General features: G+C 43.5%; 1 pseudogene; it reads left to right on the top strand.

Annotated features, from left to right (window-relative positions):
- Window positions 1-11,646: 11,646 nt before the first annotated feature.
- Window positions 11,647-12,023, top strand: part of LOC101441533 (cytochrome P450 4F2-like) — a 43,341-nt pseudogene continuing 42,964 nt past the window's right edge.

The raw sequence follows: 12,023 nt of genomic DNA, 5'->3' as shown, positions 1-12,023 counted from the left end.
CTCTATTAATGCAGAAAAAGCATTCGACCAAACACAGCACACTTACCTGATAAAAACACTTCAGGAGATAGTAATAGAAGGAAACTTCCTCAATATATTAAAGGGTATATATGAAAAACCAACAGCTAGCATCATACTCGATGGAGAAATCCTAAAAGCTTTACCTCCTAGATCTGGAACAAGACAAGGAAGTCCACTGTCACTAATGTTATTTAATATTGTGATAGAAATACTTGCTCAAGCACTTAGCCAAGAAAAAGGTATGAAAAGCATCCTACTAAGAAAGAAAGAAGCAAAAATTTCACTATTTGCAGATGATATGATGCTGTACATAGAAAGCCCTGAGAAATCTACAGCAAACCTTCTAGAACTGATAAGCAAGCTTGGTAGAGTGGCAGGATACAAGATCAATGCAGAAAAATAAGTCACATTTCTGTACACCTATATTGAACAATCTGAGGAGGAAATCAAGAAAATACTCCATTTACGGTAGCAACAAATGTAATCAAACATCTAGGAATAAATTTAACTAAAGATGTAAAGAATTTTTTTGCCAAAACAACCCAACATTGTTAACAGATATCAAAGAAGACCAAAGTAAATGGAAGAATACTTCCTGTTCATGGATGAAAGACTAAACATCATTGAGATGTCTGTCCTACATATATTGATTTACAGGTTTAATGCAATACCTATAAAAACTGCAATAGTATTTTTTATTGAATTGTAAAACTAATTATGAAATTGATTTGGAAGGGCAATAGGTCCCAAATAACCAAAGACATATTGAAAAAGAAAAATGAAATTGAAAGAATCATACTACCTGACTTTAAAACATACTGCATTCATTGCATTTGGTGAATACGTTTTGGAGCATGGCTGCACTGCATAGATTATAGTTTACACTCTCCCCCAGTCCATTCAGTGGGTTATGGCAGGATATATAATGCCTAGAATCTCTCCCTACCATATCATTTAGCACAACCTCTTGTATTTTTTCATGTAACATTTTTTGTGATCTATAAATGCTCAAAAAATAAACTGAAAAAAATAATTAATAGGAAAATGAAAATACAAGTTTTAGAAAATTGTCAAATAAAAGGGACTGAATAAATGTGAAAAAATAAAAACATATTGCAAAGCTACAGTGGTCAAAAATGCGTGGTATTACCTTATCAGTGGACCTTTCTTTGGAATTTATGCTCTCCAGTATAACAGAGATAGATTCATTTATAACTTCCCTAATCATGGCTCTTCTGCTCTTTTTATTTGAATTAGAATTATACTTGTTAAATATATGTCCCAGAGAGACTTAAATCTTTGTTCTGTTCTTGTGCTCGTTGAGCCCTGAATCTCAACAGAGTTCCAACACCTACTCTCCAATTCTTTGGACTCACCCAGAGCGGTTAACAATGAGATGATGATTGACAACACCCATCCCAAGGGACAGAGAGGGCCTGCAACTGCAAGCAAGATAGCTTCATCCATCTGCTCCACGGGATCTAAGCCCCCTCTCAATTCGAAACAAAGTGGGCATCACCATCCCCAAATCCTCAAGATTGGGGATTGAACAATGGACTAAAGTAGACGTATCATTATTCTACTATAGACTTATTATTATCCTAGCAATGGAATAATTTTATCATTGATATAAAGGCAGTGGCCACCAGAGGTTCTGAGGGAAGGAGAGGGAAGAATAGGTGTAATATGGGAGCAATTTCAGAATATTGGAATTTTCCTGTGTGACATTGCAATGAAGGATACAGACCATTATATATATTTGCCATAACCTACAAAATTGTGCAGAATCGAGTGTAAACTGTACTGAAAATTATAATCCACAGTTAGTAGCAATACTTCAACATGTGTTCATCAATTGTAAAAATGAGCCACACTTATGATGGTTATTAATGTGGAAAAGTGTGGGAAGGGAGGAGGTGGGGCATATGGGAATCCCTGTATTTTTATGTAACATTTATGTAATCTAAAGCATCTTTGACAGCCAAAGTAGATACAAGCCCAGGTACTGGTGTTCCTGAGGGCTACAGAGACACACAGGTTTTATGGTCATGGCAGATGGCTCTGGAGTTCAGTGCCTTGTCAGTGGGCCCTACTTTGGAATTTGTGCACTTAAATGTGATAGAGTTAGACTCAGATGTGACCTTTCTACACATGCCACTTCTGTCACTTTTACTGAACCTGTGATTGGACTGGGGTTGGACTCAGGAGACTTGAATGTCTGGACTGGCCATGTGCCAGCTGGGCCTTGAGCCTCAGCAAAGTTTCAACACCTACTCCCTGGTTCATTGGACTTACCCAGGTCAGTGAACAGGGAGGTGAAGATGGTCAACCACCACAAAAGGGAACTGAGAGTGCCTACTAATGCAAGCAGGAGAATCACATCCATCAGCCATGTGGGATCTAAGCCCCCTCTCGATTTAGAGGTGGAGTGGACATCACCATCTCAGGGTCCGCACAATGGAGGAATAAAATATGGATCAGAGTGGAGTTGCTGGTATTCTACTATAGAATTGCTTTAACATTAGCAATGGAAGAAATTGTATCATTGATGTGGAGACAGTAGCCACAGTATTTGCTGGGGCAGGGAGAGGGAAGAAGAGATGTGATGTGGGGCATTTTCAGGACTTGGAGTTGTTCTAAATGATATTACAGGGACAGATGAAGGACATTATATATCCTGCCATAATCCACTGCCTGGACTGGGGAAGAGTGTAAACTACAATGTAAACTATAATCCATGCAGAGCAGCAGTGCTCCAAAATGTATTCACCGCATGCAATGAATGTGCCACAATGATGAAAGAGGTTGTTGATGTGGGAGGAGTGGGGTGAGGGAGGTGGGAGTAAATGGGGACCTCATTTTTTTTATGTAACATTTAAAAAATAAAGAAGGAAAAAATAATCAATGGGTCAAAGAATAAATGGCATGAGAAATCAATGAGTATCTTGAGATGAATGAAAATGAGAGTACAACATATTAGGATCTATGCAATGCAGGGAGAGCAGTGCTGAAGGAAATTTACAGCACTCAATGCTTACATTTGAAAAGAAGAAAGAGAATGCAGGTGATTCCCTTAAACCCAGCACCCTCCCCCTTTATCTCTCTCCCTTGTTATTAATATTTAACATGTAGATGGTACATTTGTTTCAATAGATGTACAAATATTGAAGCATTGCTACTACCATGGTCAATGGTTTATATCATGGTTAGCATTTTGGATCTTACACATTTATAGGTTTTGACAAAATTTGAAGTAGCCTGTACCTGTTATTGCAAGATCATGCTGGACAATTCTAATGCCCTAAAAATGTCCTATGTTCCATTTATTCTATCCTGGAGCTTTGAAGATAAAATGAAAAGATAAAAAATAAAACTGGGGGAATTTATGGAAGAAAATGTCACTGTATAAAGACAACAACAGATTCATCTCACAATGATGAAGGACACCATGTCTAAATTTTTTATTATTTCAAATTGTTTTAATTTTTGTGCATTTTATTGGTTCTTTTAAAAATTATTTCATTTTCTTAATATTGTTTTGTTATTCTGTTGGCTTAATTTATGGAGAGGTTTTGGATCATAGAAGAGTCACAACAGTGGAGGGGGAGGATCACTGGTGTGGTGTGTCAGTGATATGGGGATGCATGGGAAGGGGTTCACCTGGGGCATGCCTCTAACACATATGAATATGTTCAAGTGTACATGAGATATAGTCTTGGTGGGTGGAAAACCACACAATAACCAAAAAAATAACAAATTCCCAGCCTGGGGAGTTCTACTACATGCTTTACTAGGACAACAAGAAACCCCTGAGTGCAAGGGTGATGTCTAGTGAAGGAAGACAGACTATTATGCCAGGTCCCTGATATTGATGATTGTGATTATGAAGCTTTACTTGTGAAATGGAAATTTAGTCTAGTATTATATACTGCCTTAGTGTTACCTCCTGAAAGCATCATTGTTGGTCAAATGTGGCCTCTTTCTAGTCCAAACTTAGCATATGAACACACTACCTTCCCCCCGGCATAGACCATGACTCCCAGGCATGAGCTTCCCTGGCACCAAGGGATTACTACCAAGCTCCAACTAGCAATGAAACTGGGAAAAGACCTTGACCAAAACGGGGAAAATGGTAAATACAAATGAGTTCTTATGGCTAGAAGATTTCAAAGTGAGTTGGGAGGTCATTCCAGGGTTATGATTATGCAAGTCTCAGCAGAATCTCATTGACTGCCACAGTACACATAGTCTCAAAAAGCGGGGCTCCTGAGGGCTCTACAGATATCCAGAAACTATAAGGAGGGCAGAGAACTAAGGAATTTGGCACCCTGTCAGTGGTCCTTACTTTGGAATTTGTTGTCCCCAGTGTAACAAGTTAGACTCACTTATAGGTTCTCTAAACATTGTTCTTCGGCCCCTTTTATTTAAACCCATATTTAGCACTATACTTTAATAAATGTATGCACCAGGGACTTAAATCTTTGGTCTATCCATGTGCCAGTTGAGGCCTGAATATCAGCAGTTGCAACACCTGTTCTGCAGCCCATTGGATTCACCCAGGACAACTGTAAGGAGATGATGATGGACAATACCCACCCCAAGTAACAGAGAGTGTCTGTAACTGAAAACAATATATCTCCATCCATCTGCCCCATGTAATCTAAGCCCCCTCTCAATTAGAAGCAGCATGGGAATCACCATCCCAAGATACGCAAGACTGGGGAATAAGCAATGGACTAAAGTAGACTTATTATTATTCTACTGTAGTCTTACTAGTACATAATATTATGTATTAATAATAACTTTTCATTATTCTATTAGCAATAGGACATTATATATCCAGCCATAACCCACGGAATGTACTGGAGGAAAGTGCAAACTACAATGTGAACATAATCCATGCAGTGCAGCTGTGCTCCAAAATGTATTCAACAAATGCAATGAATGTACCACAATGACAAAAGAGTTTGTTGATGTCGGAGGAGTGGGGAAGAGTATGTGGGAAACTTTTATATTTTTAATGTAACATTTTTTGTGATCTATGTATCTTCAAAAAAATACAATAAAAAAGAACTCTTATTATTAATGTAAGGGCATGGCTACCAGAGTTCTGTGGGATGGAGTGGAAAGAATAGATGTAATATGGGGTCATTTGGGGAACATTAGATTTGTCCTGCATGACATTGCAGGGATGGATACAGGCCATTGTACATTTTGTCATAACTTACAAAATTGTATGAGACAGAGTGTAAACTATAATGTAAACTGTAGTCCATGGTTAGTAACAATGCTCCAAAATGGATGCATCAATTGTAACCAATATACCACAATTATGAGGGATGTTGTTAATCTGGAAAAGTGTGGGAGGGGGAGGGAGTGGAGCATGGGGGAATCCCGTATATTTTTATGTAACTTTTATGTAATCTAAAGCTTATTCAAAAATAAAAAAATATTAAACACTGAAAATAAAAATGAAGCTTTTACATCGGGACTTGAAAGTTAGTGGCTAGCACATATAGATGCAAAACAAAGTTGTGGAATACAGAAAAACATTTGGTGAAAATTAGCAAAGATGTGACATATTTGAAAGCATCCTTGGGGTTGATTGAAGTCTAGTGTTGATATTGATGTTCCTAAATGGCGGCCTCGTTTTGAATAGGCACAGCTGTCTTTTGAAAGGCCAGTTCGCTGTGAAGTTCCATCCTGAGGACTCATGCCATGAGCTTAATTTCAAAAAACTGGCAATGAAAATCAACCAGAAAAAGCCCTTCATTTTACAGACATGGAAAGGAAACACACACACGTGACCTGTTTTTTTTTTAATTTTTTTTATTTAATTGTCTTTTTAAAAAAATATACATAGATAACAAAAAATGTTACACTAAAAAACATAAGAGGTTCCATTATACCCCACACCCCACACCTCCCCACTCCTCCCACATCAACAACCTCTTTCATCATTGTGGCACATTCATGGCATTTGGTGAATACATTTTGGAGCACTGCTGCACCACATGGATGATAGTTTACATTGTAGATTACACTCTCCCCCAGTCCATTCAGTGGGTTATGGCTGGATACATAATGCCCTGCATCTGTCCCTGCAATATCATTCAGGACAATTCCAAGTCCCAAAAATGCCCCCACATCACATCTCTTCTTCCCTCTCCCTGAACTCAGCAACTCCCGTGGCCACTGTCTCAACATCAATGATACAGTTTCTTCCATTGCTAGTGTCACAATAGCTCTGTAGTAGAATACCAGTAAGTCCACTCTAGTCCATATTTTATTCCTCCATCCTATGGATTCTGGGATGGTGGTGTCCATTCCACCACTAAATCAAGAGGGGGCTTAAATCCCACATGGTTGATGGATGTGATTCTCCTGCTTGCAGTTGTAGGCACATTCGGTTCCCTGGTGTGGTGGTTGACCATCTCACCTCCCTGTTAGCTGACCGGGGTAAGTCCAATGAACCAGAGAGTAGGTGTTGCAATTCTGCTGAGGCTCAGGGCCCAGCTGGCATGTGGCCAGTCCAGAGATTCAAGTCTCCTGTGTATAAACCAATGCCAGTGCCAACCACAGGTTCAGTAAAAGTGAAAGAAGAGGAATGTGTAGAGAGGTCACATCTGAGTCCAACTCCATCACACTCAGGAGCATAAATTCCAAACTGGACCCTCTGCAAGACACTGAATTCCAGAGCTGTGTGCCATGACTGTAGAACCTGTGTGTCTTTGTAATCCTCAGGAGCACCAGTACCTGCGGTTGTATCTACTTTGGCTGTCTCTGATATCCTGGTGAGAGGTGCATAAGTTCACCCCCCTCTGATGGCCTCCCAACTCATTTTGAAGACTTTTAGCCATATAAACTCATTTGTCTTTACCTTTTCCCCCTTTTATTCGAAGTCTTTTTCTAGTTGCATCACCAGCTGGTGATTGGTCGTAATCCCTCAGTGCCAGGGATGCTTGTTTCTGGGAGTCATGTCCCATGTTGGGGGCACGGTAATGCATTTACATGCTGAGTTTGCCTTAGAGAGTGGCCACATTTGAGCAACATGGAGGCTCTCAGGAGGTAACTCTTAGGCACCCTACAGCTCTAGAACTAGTTGAAATTTCAAGCACACAGACTCCTAAGCATAGTCATCAGTATCAAGGGTCCATCATTGGACCATCCCTCTTCACCGGTCTTTGCCCTTGCAGTTGAAGGATTGTTGCTGTTCCACTGGGGAATGTGACAGAGCTCCCCCAGCTAGGAACTCAGCACTCCCTCAGTTGTGTGTGACTCTACCTAGTATGGCAATACCCAACAAATATCCGAACATTTTTATGTACTCTATATACATGCCCTGGAGAACTCCCACCCAACCATGTGCCCCCATCAATGACACCCCACACTGGTGCTCAACCCCTGCCATAGCTGAACCCCTCTGTGATCCAACACTTCTTCAAAAATGAAACCCGATATATTGCCAAATTCAACTAGTAGGAAAATGAAATAGTAATGATAGGCTTAACGATTAGAAATAGAATACATAATAATTTAGAAAAAACTAAAATAAAGTAAAAAATAAATTGGGGTATTGACATTGATTTTTTTTCTTCTTTATTTTCTTTTAAAATTTATATTCAAAAAATATGAGGTCCCCATATACCTTTCACCCCCCTACGCGATTCCTCGCTCATCAAAAACCTCTTCCATCATCGTGGCACATTCACTGCACCTGGTGAATACATTTTGGACAGTGGTATATATTGTAGTTTACACTCTCCCCCATTCCACCCAGTGGGCCATGGCAGGACACACAATGTCCAGCATCTGTCCCTGCAGCATCACCCAGGACAACTTCAAATCCTGAAAATGCCCCCACATCATATCTCTTCTTCCCTCTCCCTACCATCAACAGCTACTGTGGCTACTTTCCCAACATCAATATTACAATTTCTTCCCTTACTAATCAGCCAAGAGTGCCTACAGCTGACAATGATTTTTAATTTTGTAAATGAATAATGAAACAGCCTTATGCAGATTAATACATAGATAAAATTAAAACCCTGTCTGTTAACTCTACCCTAGAGTCACAAGCTATTAACAATTTTCTAAAGGTGAGAACCTAGTAAATGCAATGACACTTTAAAATTCTAGTTTGAATAAACTGAGATGTGTGTTAAAAAGAAGAAAGAGCTAAAGTCAACACCTAACTGCATAGATAGACAAACTAGAAAAAGAACAAATAATCCCCAAAACATGCAGAATAAATGAAATTACAGCTAGAATGTAAAAGTGTGGAAATGGATAGAGTTGATGGTAACACATTATAGTGAGTATAACTAACACAATTGTTTTATAAATGGGATTGTAGCTGAAAGGGGTAGTTTAGGCATGTAAATGTCAACTGATAGAAAGTTAAAGATGAATCAAGGGACTTTAACATAGTGAGTCCAGAGAGGGATGAGGATTGTGGCTAATTCTTGTACAAATACAAGAATGTTTTTCTATGAACCATGTACGTGACTATAAGTAGGTGGTGAGAATATGGTGATACATGGGAAAACACAATTAATGTAGCTCACTACTATCTTGTGAGGTGGGTGCTACTGAATGCCCCTTACAAGCAAGCATGATACAGCTTAAAGCTTAAGAACATGCCATGGAAAATTAGGTTGCCCAGACACACATATTGATCCATCCATTACCAACTGTGTGAATTTGGACAAGATGGAAAGTTTCTTTCTGCCTGAAGTCTGGAGCCATTCTGGGCTGGAAGGGATGGTGTGGGTGGGAGAGGGAGTTTTGGGGTCTCCACAACATCCTACCTCTCTTAGGAGGACTATCTTTTCCCAACATTGCCCAGCAGCTCTGCTGGGAGCCACATCCTTCAAGCTCTCCCTTACCCGAGCCACCCCAAGGGGAAATTCTAACCAGGAACAAAGGGAGTTAGGAGACTTGCACTAGTTCCATGGGTATTCCATCCTGGCTGTGGGAGCAGGAGCCCAGCGGGGACATGAAGGTTTCAAGGTTTATTCCCATGGGCCACCGCTATGTCTGAGACTTCACCCTAAAAAATTATCCTTGGATTATGGCAACAGGGAGAATGCCAGAGGGAAAGGGCTTGGGATTGGGAGTTTGACCAACCAGTGTCCAATCCAGCTGTGTGACCTTGGGTGAAAGTCTTTGTTTCTTTGAGCCTCAGTTTCCTCTTCTGTTAAAGGGCATCTCTGCTCCTCTGGGTGTCACCACCTGGATCTCCCCACCTAACTCTTGGTGCTCACCTAGAAAGCTGAGAGGAGGGGGGCAAGGAGGATGTGGACATCGTTTCAGACACACAGTGGGTTCACATCACACAGAGTACCTGGGACTGCATATGCATGCTTCTAGCTGACTACTTATCACACTATATTCATGTGGCAGGCAAAATACCAGGCACACAGTGGGCATCATCTATGTAGATTGCCTGGCACACAGTAGCTGTGCTCTGTGAAGCATGCTTAGCACACACGGTTACTCTATGTAGAGTCCACACACCATGGGTACACATTTAGAAAATAGACAGACAATACGCATACCAAGCAGACTGCTCAGTACACAGTAGGTGTTCTTCGAAGACTGCTCAGAATGCAGTAGGTGCTATGTATAGATCTCAGGACACAATAGGTACTCTATCCAGAGTGCTGGGAACAAAGAAGGTGCTTTAAATAGAGGGCTCAGTACACAAGCACACTGTGTAGGAGCCAACCATGCAGTAGGTGCTCTGTATAGAGTGCCTTGCACACAGTAGGTGTTGTATGTGTAAACCTTTGCCCCTAGTGGACCCAGTGTGCAGACTGCTGAACACAGTAAGCACTCTATGAAGAGTATCTGGAACACAGAAGGTACTCAAGGTACGTTCTCTATCACTTTGTAAGTATACTATGTAGTGTGCCCGGAATAAAAGGGTTCACTATGCCCAGCATCTGGCACACAGTGGATGCTCTATGCAGAGGACCGGCACACAGTAGGTGTTTTGAGTGCCCAGCACAGAGTAGGTGCTCTATGAAGAGTGCCTGGCACACATTAGGTCCTCTATATAGAATTCCTGGCACACAGTAGGCGCTCTATTCAGAATGCCCAGCACACAGTAGGTATGCTATGCACAGCACTCTGCACAGAGTAGGCTACTTTAGTACTGTACCTGGCACATGTGCAGCTCCAGTCCTAGCTGCCAGCCCCTTTTCTTCTCTGCCTCTTTCCTAGGCTCCTGTTCTTTTCCACCTTCCTGAGGCGCCCTCCTCTGCCCCCTCTAAAGCCCCCTCCCATACCCCATTTCCAGATGGGAAGACGGAGGCCACAGAGAGGGCTGGTGCCGCCCACCTTCAGAGCAAGAAAGGGGCAGAATGGGGTCTCTACTCAGGGTCCCTGGTCTGTGCCCTGCTGCCTGGACCACATGCGTTCATGGTCCCTCCCCAGCTGACCCCCACTGCCCCAACCCCCGGCCTCCTCTCAGGTCCCCAAACCTAAGCCCAGCCCTTCAGGTGTGCCAACCTGACCTGCGTTTTTATCCCTACAATCCGATCCCTGCAATCCCCAGTGAGGCCAGATTCTTTCCTCTGAGCTGGCTGGAATCGGGGTTGAAGAAGCCACCCTTCAATTCTTGCGCCATTCCCTCCTGGCCCGCGTGCTGGGAGGTGCTTTGAGAAAAGGACTTGGCCCGTGATGCTCCCCTGACCCCTGAAGTCCTGCCTCTGCCTGCTGCACCCTGGCCTGCACAGCACGGGGCAGGATAAAAACTTGGGGCCCAGGGACCTTGGTCCCTCTACACCAACTAATTTCTTACCCCTGGTGGCTGGTGCTGCCTGTGCTATGTGACTGAGCCAGGGCCCCAGCTGCTTTTGGCCCCCTGCCCCCTCGCCCTGCACCTTATTTTGGTCAGGAGGCCAGGCAGGGAGGAGGCAGGCAGCCAGTGGGGATTGGCTGGTTTAGCCCTGCCCCTCCCAGTCTAACTCAGCTCAGGGACCAGGGACAAAGACATCTCAGGAGGAGGCAGGAGACAGTTGCACTGGACAAGCCTCTTCTACAGAAGGTGCCAGCCTGGTGTGACAGGTCTGGGGAGGGGGAGGTTTATCTGGGTCTCTCTTGAAAAGGTGAGGAGGCTGGAGCAGCACACTGGGATTACTGGGTAACTGCCGCCCACTCTTCTCCCTCTCGTTGCTGTCTCAGCTGGCTTTTCTGGACCCCAGCCAGCTCTTTCTCTGTATCGCTCACCTCTCATTTTCTCACTTTCTCCCTCTCTCTATCTATTTCTCTTATCTCTCTCTGTCTCTCTGTTTCTCTTCCTCTTCTTCTCACTTGACCTCTGCCCCCTGAATTTCCCTGGGCTTCCCTCTGCCCCTTGATCACCCACTTCAAAGCCTCCTACCCTGGCTCAGGTACTTCCTTCCCTCACCCATTCATCTCCCATCCCTGTCCCACTCCCCATTTCCATCCTTCACTCCATCTCTCCCCTTCTCCATCCACCCCCTCCCTTGTCCTGCTGCTCCCCTCCTCGTTCCTCTGCCTCTGCTTTATGAACCACCCTCTCTCCCTCCAAACCCACCCTCACCACCCCTTCTCCTCGCCCTCAGAGCTCACCCTCTCTCTCTGCTTCTCTGAAGGATGCAACTCCTGAACCTGTCCTGGCTGGGACCCGGGCCCACAGCCCCCTCCCCGTGACTGCTCCTGCTGCTGATCGGGGCCTCCTGGCTCCTGGCCCGTGCCCTGGCCTGGTCCTACTCCTTCTATGAAAAGTGCCGTCGCCTCCGATGTTTCCCAGAACCCCTGAGGTGCAACTGCTCTGGGGCCACCTGGGTCTGGTGAGTAGGGACCACAACCAGGACTGGGCTTCCCAAGGGGTCAATATTGGGGCTCTGGGCTCTGGGAGATGGGGAGGCTGCACATGGTCTGGGACACCAGAAAAGTGAAAGAGCCCAAGGGGAGCCCCTCTTTCCTCACCCACCCTGCAGGTCCATCACTCTCCTCCTCTATGCACCCCA

The sequence above is a fragment of the Dasypus novemcinctus genome, unplaced genomic scaffold (assembly GCF_030445035.2).
Source record: "Dasypus novemcinctus isolate mDasNov1 unplaced genomic scaffold, mDasNov1.1.hap2 scaffold_124, whole genome shotgun sequence".
In the NCBI taxonomy this organism is placed as follows: Eukaryota; Metazoa; Chordata; class Mammalia; order Cingulata; family Dasypodidae; genus Dasypus; species Dasypus novemcinctus.
Note: the sequence above shows the minus strand (reverse complement) of the source record. Positions and strands in the feature narration are given on the sequence as shown.